Source organism: Oncorhynchus tshawytscha, linkage group LG08, assembly GCF_018296145.1.
Source record: "Oncorhynchus tshawytscha isolate Ot180627B linkage group LG08, Otsh_v2.0, whole genome shotgun sequence".
Taxonomy (NCBI): Eukaryota; Metazoa; Chordata; class Actinopteri; order Salmoniformes; family Salmonidae; genus Oncorhynchus; species Oncorhynchus tshawytscha.
In genome coordinates, this window is record NC_056436.1 from 59,783,563 (window position 1) to 59,792,648 (window position 9,086).

A 9,086-nucleotide genomic window follows, 5' to 3' on the forward strand; every position below is an offset into this window, starting at 1 on the left:
AAAAATGTCATGAACTCAAAACAATTGAAAGTACAGAGTATAAAACAGTACTTAGCCTAATATATTATTAACAGCCACGATAGCATTGTCTCCTGGTAGGTCTATTTTGAATTAATATTTCAACTCGTCACCACGCTCTACCTGACACTAGTTGTTCCCAGCTATCGTCCTCGGGTAGCCGCAGCAATTCACATTTACATTTTAGAGCCAGACAAGCACACTTGATTCAATTTGTTAGTCCAGAGCTACAACAACAATGTGTGCTGATTGAACCAAACTAAATATTTGGAGGATGCGGGGATTGATCCCGCTACCTCTCGCATGCTAAGCAAGCGCTCTACCATTTGAGCTAATCCCCCTGTGCCTCCAACAGGAAGTATGAAATCTCAATGACCACACTGCCAAATCCCTCGTCCATAAGAAAGGATACTTTTTAAAAAGTATGCTTGCTTCAGCTGTCTAAAAGTATTTTTCATGGTAGTTCAGTAAAGGTTGAAGTAGTGACTGGAGTAAGCCCAGTGGAGGAAATAGTTGTATTGTTGGCTTAGTATCCAGAGCTACAACAACAATGTGGGCTGATTGATCCAAACTAAATATTTAGAGGATGCGGGGATTGATCTCACTAACTCTCGCATGCTAAGCAAGCGCTCTACCATTTGAGCTAATCCCCCTGGGCCAACAACAAGAAGTATGAAATCTCAATGACCGCACTGCCAAATCCCTCGTCCATAAGAAAGGATAATTTTTTAAAGTATGCTTGCTTCAGCTGTCTAAAAGTATTTTTCATGGTAGTTCAGTAAAGGTTGAAGTAGTGACTGCAGTAAACCCAGTGGTGGAAATAGTTGTATTGTTGGGTTAGTGAGTTTTGGGTGTATGATAGCTGAAAAACCTGCGAGTCTGGAGCTCCCCCTGCTGGCTGTCTGTGGAATAACATTAGGATCAGTTGATCGTGAGGAAATGCATGTTAGTCGCCCGAAACATGGTCACTGTTTTCCTGTCTTTTGTCGTGCTTATGCTCACTGCGTCTCAGTGGATCGCTCCAAGGCCTTTCTACTGTAAGCAGAGGAGAGGACAGCCTTTCAGTAGAATAAATAAGAGTCACAGATCCCAACATTTACTAACAAATGAACAGCTACTAAATCAAAGATCTGTCTCATAAACTACACATGTGCCTACATGTGATAACCAAAGGGGATTTTTGCATTACCCCAAGCGACCACATAATTTGTCCCTTTAATTTAAGTAATAATTCGGTGGTTTGGTGTGATTTCCTAAATTCCAGTGTGTTTCTGCTTGCCACAACAAAGACAAAAAGAGAATCAACTGTGTTATATAAATAATCTAATATCAAGCATTACTAGCAGACCAAATCTCTGGTTAAACCGGATGCCCTCAGATAACTCTGGGCCCAGTGTCCTCAGTCAAGTTTAGAGCCTACGTGCAATAACATGATTATCCGAAGGACACACAGCTGCCATCACGCAAATATACTCCCCAGTAAACTACAAAGAACATCCTGCAACACTAACGAGCTTAGAGTGCCAAACTATCTCACTGACATTGACCCTTGCATGCACTCCTGCAAAGACAGGAAAAACCTGAGCCTAAAGCAGACATTACCAATATCCATGCTTCCTTGACACACATACATTTCATGAGCACTGTACACTCACACTCTACCCCCTACTGGTCGGGTGCCAAGAGCAAAGGACTTTGCTGTGCACCAATGGGGCTCCTGCTCTGGCTAGAGCAGGCCCGCCTCCAACTCTTCAGGACCAGTCAGAAGACCAACACGACGAGACTCCACCTACATTATTCTGTGTATACATTCTGCTGTAAACTCTGGCTGGGGAGCCTAATTATTCTGACTCCTCACAGAGTCATATTGCTTAGGTCTGTGCACGGTGCAGAACAAAGATATCTCTGATCTTAAAATAAACTGCCTTTTTGCTACACCTGATTCCACTCTGTCCAGCGTCGTTGTTTTGCTCTCCCTCTCCTGTATGTAAACACCAACAACTGGCACACAGACTAAGATATTAGGACCTGTTTAGTAGCAAAAAGAAGGCTGTCCATCATATCGCAAAGCCCTTATGACAAGGGCTCCTCCTCCCCTGTCGGATAAATAATAATAATTATGATTTATTCTATATAGCACTTTTCATTACACACAGAATCTCAAAGTAGCTTTAAAAACTCAAATAAACTCAAGGTGATCTGGTACATACTTGGCCGATGGCTTCCAAAGCTTCAGATGATAATAATAAGATGGAGAGTGATGGAGTCTGTAGTAAGAGAGGAGTTGAGGCAGTAAGGCAGTTCACTTCAGATACTCAGCTTGCACTTGTATGTGCTAGAGAACTGTGCTACATACCAATTATTTTCAATATGTATAAATATAGAGATAGAAATATATGTATATGTAAAACATTTGAAAGTACAGAGTATAAAACAGTACTTAGCCTAATATATTATTAACAGCCACGATAGCGTTGTCTACTGGTTGGTCTATTTAGAACTAATATTTCAACTCGTCACCACGCTCTACCTGACACTAGTTGTTCCCAGCTATCGTCCTCGGGTAGCCGCAGCAATCCACATTTACATTTTAGAGCCAGACAAGCACACTTGATTCAATTTGTTAAGTCCAGAGCAACAACAACAATGTGTGCTGATTGAACCAAACGAAATAATTGGAGGATGCGGGCATCGATCCCGCTACCTCTCGCATGCTAAGCGAGCACTCTACCATTTGAGCTAATCCCCTGTGCCTCCAACAAGAAGTATGAAATCTCAATGACCGCACTGCCAAATCCCTCGTCCATAAGAAAGGATAATTTTTTAAAGTATGCTTGCTTCAGCTGTCTAAAAGTATTTTTCATGGTAGTTCAGTAAAGGTTGAAGTAGTGACTGCAGTAAGCCCAGTGGTGGAAATAGTTGTATTGTTGGGTTAGTGAGTTTTGGGTGTATGATAGCAGAAAAACTTGCGAGTCTGGAGCTCCCCCTGCTGGCTGTCTGTGGAATAACATTAGGATCAGTTGATCTTGGGGAAATGAATGTTAGTCGCCCGAAACATGGTCACTGTTTTCCTGTCTTTTGTCGTGCTTATGCTCACTATTCTCAGTGGATCGCTCCAAGGCCTTTCTACTGTAAGCAGAGGAGAGGACAGGCTTTCAGTAGAATAAATAAGAGTCACAGCTCCCAACATTTACTAACAAATGAACAGCTACTAAATCAAAGATCTGTCTCATAAACTACACATGTGCCTACATGTGATAACCAAAGGGGATTTTTGCATTACCCCAAGCGACCACATAATTTGTCCCTTAATTTTAAGTAATAATTCGGTGGTTTGGTGGGATTTCCTAAATTCCAGTATGTTTCTGCTTGCCACAACAAAGTCAAAAGAGAGAATGAACTGGCACGAAGACTAAGATATTAGGACCTGTTTAGTAGCAAAAAGAAGGCTGTCCATCATATCGCAAAGCCCTTATGACAAGGGCTCCTCCTCCCCTGTAGGATAAATAATAATAATAGTGATTTATTCTATATAGCACTTTTCATTACACACAGAATCTCAAAGTAGCTTTAAAAACTCAAATAAACTCAAGGTGATTGATCTGGTACATACTTGGCAGATGGCTTCCAAAGCTTCAGATGATAATAATAAGATGGAGATTGATGGAGTCTGTAGTTAGAGAGGAGTTGAGGCAGTAAGGCAGTTCACTTCAGATACTTAGCTTGCACTTGTATGTGCTAGAGAACTGTGCTACATACCAATTATTTTCAATATGTATGAATATAGAGATAGAAATATATGTATGACTCCTGCTCTTTTTGTTTTACCTTTTAAAAAGCACTTAAATGGGGATCCCTCTTAATGGTTCATGAGTAATTTGTATTGTTCGGCATGTTTAACGTTACCTGCCAAAGTACCTTAGATCGCAAGCCCATAATTAGTCAATAGGGCTGACTGGCTAGGTACTAGTACTGTTAACTCGCCAGATAGCCACAAAGCATTGTTAGCTAGCTAATGTAACCATGAAGAATTGACATCTATCTTACATATTATTCGTTTTAGGTCATTTTTGTCCTGTTTAGCTATCTGGCTAGCTAAATTGTTACGATTCACATATCTAGCTGATAATTGTGAAGTCAAACGTTTGCTTTGTGTATATCTTGATTCGTCTATTGTTGCCATTGTCCTGGCTGGAAGGAGGTTCAGTGAATGGGGTGGTGAAGCTTGAGGTAATACAGTAGAGGGAGTGCGAGTGCTTCTTAAATGTATTGCTTTATGCATTCTCCTCACTCTCCGTCCACACAAAAACATACACAAGAGAACGGAGTGGAGAATACAATCAGAGCATGAGTGTGGAGCATGGTAGTATGTTTGGAAAAAACACCCCTAGAGTTTGAAAGCTACAAGCCCCCACTCACCCAGTAATTTTTGAACTGTCCCTAAATAATCCCATTAAAACACTGCATGAGAAAAATGTCATGAACTCAAAACAATTGAAAGTACAGAGTATAAAACAGTACTTAGCCTAATATATTATTAACAGCCACGATAGCATTGTCTCCTGGTAGGTCTATTTTGAATTAATATTTCAACTCGTCACCACGCTCTACCTGACACTAGTTGTTCCCAGCTATCGTCCTCGGGTAGCCGCAGCAATTCACATTTACATTTTAGAGCCAGACAAGCACACTTGATTCAATTTGTTAGTCCAGAGCTACAACAACAATGTGTGCTGATTGAACCAAACTAAATATTTGGAGGATGCAGGCATTGATCCGCTACCTCTCGCATGCTAAGCAAGCACTCTACCATTTGAGCTAATCCCCTGTGCCTCCAACAAGAAGTATTAAATCTCAATGACCGCACTGCCAAATCCCTCGTCCATAAGAAAGGATACTTTTTAAAAAGTATGCTTGCTTCAGCTGTCTAAAAGTATTTTTCATGGTAGTTCAGTAAAGGTTGAAGTAGTGACTGGAGTAAGCCCAGTGGAGGAAATAGTTGTATTGTTGGCTTAGTATCCAGAGCTACAACAACAATGTGTGCTGATTGATCCAAACTAAATATTTGGAGGATGCGGGATTGATCTCACTAACTCTCGCATGCTAAGCAAGCGCTCTACCATTTGAGCTAATCCCCTGAGCCAACAACAAGAAGTATGAAATCTCAATGACCGCACTGCCAAATCCCTCGTCCATAAGAAAGGATAATTTTTTAAAGTATGCTTGCTTCAGCTGTCTAAAAGTATTTTTCATGGTAGTTCAGTAAAGGTTGAAGTAGTGACTGCAGTAAACCCAGTGGTGGAAATAGTTGTATTGTTGGGTTAGTGAGTTTTGGGTGTATGATAGCTGAAAAACCTGCGAGTCTGGAGCTCCCCCTGCTGGCTGTCTGTGGAATAACATTAGGATCAGTTGATCGTGAGGAAATGCATGTTAGTCGCCCGAAACATGGTCACTGTTTTCCTGTCTTTTGTCGTGCTTATGCTCACTGCGTCTCAGTGGATCGCTCCAAGGCCTTTCTACTGTAAGCAGAGGAGAGGACAGCCTTTCAGTAGAATAAATAAGAGTCACAGATCCCAACATTTACTAACAAATGAACAGCTACTAAATCAAAGATCTGTCTCATAAACTACACATGTGCCTACATGTGATAACCAAAGGGGATTTTTGCATTACCCCAAGCGACCACATAATTTGTCCCTTTAATTTAAGTAATAATTCGGTGGTTTGGTGTGATTTCCTAAATTCCAGTGTGTTTCTGCTTGCCACAACAAAGACAAAAAGAGAATCAACTGTGTTATATAAATAATCTAATATCAAGCATTACTAGCAGACCAAATCTCTGGTTAAACCGGATGCCCTCAGATAACTCTGGGCCCAGTGTCCTCAGTCAAGTTTAGAGCCTACGTGCAATAACATGATTATCCGAAGGACACACAGCTGCCATCACGCAAATATACTCCCCAGTAAACTACAAAGAACATCCTGCAACACTAACGAGCTTAGAGTGCCAAACTATCTCACTGACATTGACCCTTGCATGCACTCCTGCAAAGACAGGAAAAACCTGAGCCTAAAGCAGACATTACCAATATCCATGCTTCCTTGACACACATACATTTCATGAGCACTGTACACTCACACTCTACCCCCCTACTGGTCAGGTGCCAAGAGCAAAGGACTTTGCTGTGCACCAATGGGGCTCCTGCTCTGGCTAGAGCAGGCCCGCCTCCAACTCTTCAGGACCAGTCAGAAGACCAACACAACGAGACTCCACCTACATTATTCTGTGTATACATTCTGCTGTAAACTCTGGCTGGGGAGCCTAATTATTCTGACTCCTCACAGAGTCATATTGCTTAGGTCTGTGCACGGTGCAGAACAAAGATATCTCTGATCTTAAAATAAACTGCCTTTTTGCTACACCTGATTCCACTCTGTCCAGCGTCGTTGTTTGCTCTCCCTCTCCTGTATGTAAACACCAACAACTGGCACACAGACTAAGATATTAGGACCTGTTTAGTAGCAAAAAGAAGGCTGTCCATCATATCGCAAAGCCCTTATGACAAGGGCTCCTCCTCCCTGTCGGATAAATAATAATAATTATGATTTATTCTATATAGCACTTTTCATTACACACAGAATCTCAAAGTAGCTTTAAAAACTCAAATAAACTCAAGGTGATCTGGTACATACTTGGCCGATGGCTTCCAAAGCTTCAGATAATAATAATAAGATGTAGAGTGATGGAGTCTGTAGTAAGAGAGGAGTTGAGGCAGTAAGGCAGTTCACTTCAGATACTTAGCACTTGTATGTGCTAGAGAACTGTGCTACATACCAATTATTTTCAATATGTATAAATATAGAGATAGAAATATATGTATATGTAAAACAATTGAAAGTACAGAGTATAAAACAGTACTTAGCCTAATATATTATTAACAGCCACGATAGCGTTGTCTACTGGTTGGTCTATTTAGAACTAATATTTCAACTCGTCACCACGCTCTACCTGACACTAGTTGTTCCCAGCTATCGTCCTCGGGTAGCCGCAGCAATTCACATTTACATTTTAGAGCCAGACAAGCAGACTTGATTCAATTTGTTAAGTCCAGAGCTACAACAACAATGTGTGCTGATTGAACCAAACTAAATATTTGGAGGATGCGGGCATTGATCCCACTACCTCTCGCATGCTAAGCAAGCACTCTACCATTTGAGCTAATCCCCCTGTGCCTCCAACAAGAAGTATGAAATCTCAATGACCGCACTGCCAAATCCCTCGTCCATAAGAAAGGATAATTTTTTAAAGTATGCTTGCTTCAGCTGTCTAAAGTATTTTTCATGGTAGTTCAGTAAAGGTTGAAGTAGTGACTGGAGTAAGCCCAGTGGTGGAAATAGTTGTATTGTTGGGTTAGTATCCAGAGCTACAACAACAATGTGTGCTGATTGAACCAAACTAAATATTTGGAGGATGCGGGGGGATTGATCTCACTAACTCTCGCATGCTAAGCAAGCGCTCTACCATTTGAGCTAATCCCCCTGTACTTCAACAAGAAGTATGAAATCTCAATGACCGCACTGCCAAATCCCTCGTCCATAAGAAAGGATAATTTTTTAAAGTATGCTTGCTTCAGCTGTCTAAAAGTATTTTTTCATGGTAGTTCAGTAAAGGTTGAAGTAGTGACTGCAGTAAGCCCAGTGGTGGAAATAGTTGTATTGTTGGGTTAGTGAGTTTTGGGTGTATGATAGCTGAAAAACTTGCGAGTCTGGAGCTCCCCTGCTGGCTGTCTGTGGAATAACATTAGGATCAGTTGATCTTGAGAAGTACATGTTAGTCGCCCGAAACATGGTCACTGTTTTTCCTGTCTTTGTCGTGCTTATGCTCACTGCGTCTCAGTGGATCGCTCCAAGGCCTTTCTACTGTAAGCAGAGAGGGACAGGCTTTCAGTAGAATAAATAAGAGTCACAGCTCCCAACATTTACTAACAAATGAACAGCTACTAAATCAAAGATCTGTCTCATAAACTACATGTGCCTACATGTGATAACCAAAAGGGATTTTGCATTACCCCAAGCGACCACATAATTTGTCCCTTTAATTTAAGTAATAATTCGGTGGTTTGGTGGGATTTCCTAAATTCAGTATGTTTCTGCTTGCCACAACAAAGTCAAATATAAATAATCTAATATCCAAGCATTACTAGAGACCAAATCTCTGGTTAAACTGCCCTCAGCTCTGGGCCCAGTGTCCTCAGTCAAGACTAAGATATTGCCAGGACTACAAAGAACATGTTTAGTAGCAACCCTTGCATGCACTCCTGCAAAGACAGGCTGAGCCTAAAGCAGACATTACCAATATCCATCTTCCTTGACACACATATTTCTTGGAACTGCCATTATGACAAGGACTTTGCTGTGCACTCCTCCCTGTAGGAATAAATAACATTAATAATTGTGATTTATTCTGACTCCTCACAGAGTCAGCACTTTCTCTGATCTTAAAATAAACTGCCTTTTGCTACCTGACCCTCTGTCCACAGAATCTGGCAAAGTAGATATTAGGACTGTTAGTAAAACTCAATATAAAGCCCTTATGACAAGGGCTCCTCCTCCCCTGTCATAAATAATAATAATTATGGTGATCTGTAGCTTTAAAAACAAATAAACTCAAGGTGATCTGGTACATACTTGGCCGATGGCTTCAAAGCTTCAGATGATAATAATAAGATGGAAGTGATGGAGTCTGTAGTTAGAGAGGAGTTGAGGCAGTAAGGCAGTTCACTTGATACTCGTAGCTTGCACTTGTATGTGCTAGGGAACTGTGCTATACCAATTATTTTCAATATGTATAAATATAGAGATAGAAATATATGTGTATAAAACAATTGAAAGTACAAGTATAAAACAGTACTTAGCCTAATATATTATTAACAGCCACGATAGCGTTGTCTACTGGTTGGTCTATTTAGAACTAATATTTCAACTCAAATGCCACGCTCTACCTGACACTAGTTGTTCCCAGCTATCGTCCTCGAGTAGCCGCAGCAATTCACATTTACATTTTAGAG

General features: G+C 40.9%; 1 non-coding gene across 1 annotated transcript; it reads right to left on the reverse strand.

The window, feature by feature from the left end:
* Positions 1-286: 286 nt before the first annotated feature.
* trnaa-agc lies at positions 287-359 on the reverse strand. Its single transcript has one exon. It is a non-coding gene; the product is annotated as a tRNA-Ala (tRNA).
* Between the last annotated feature and the right edge of the window lie 8,727 nt (positions 360-9,086).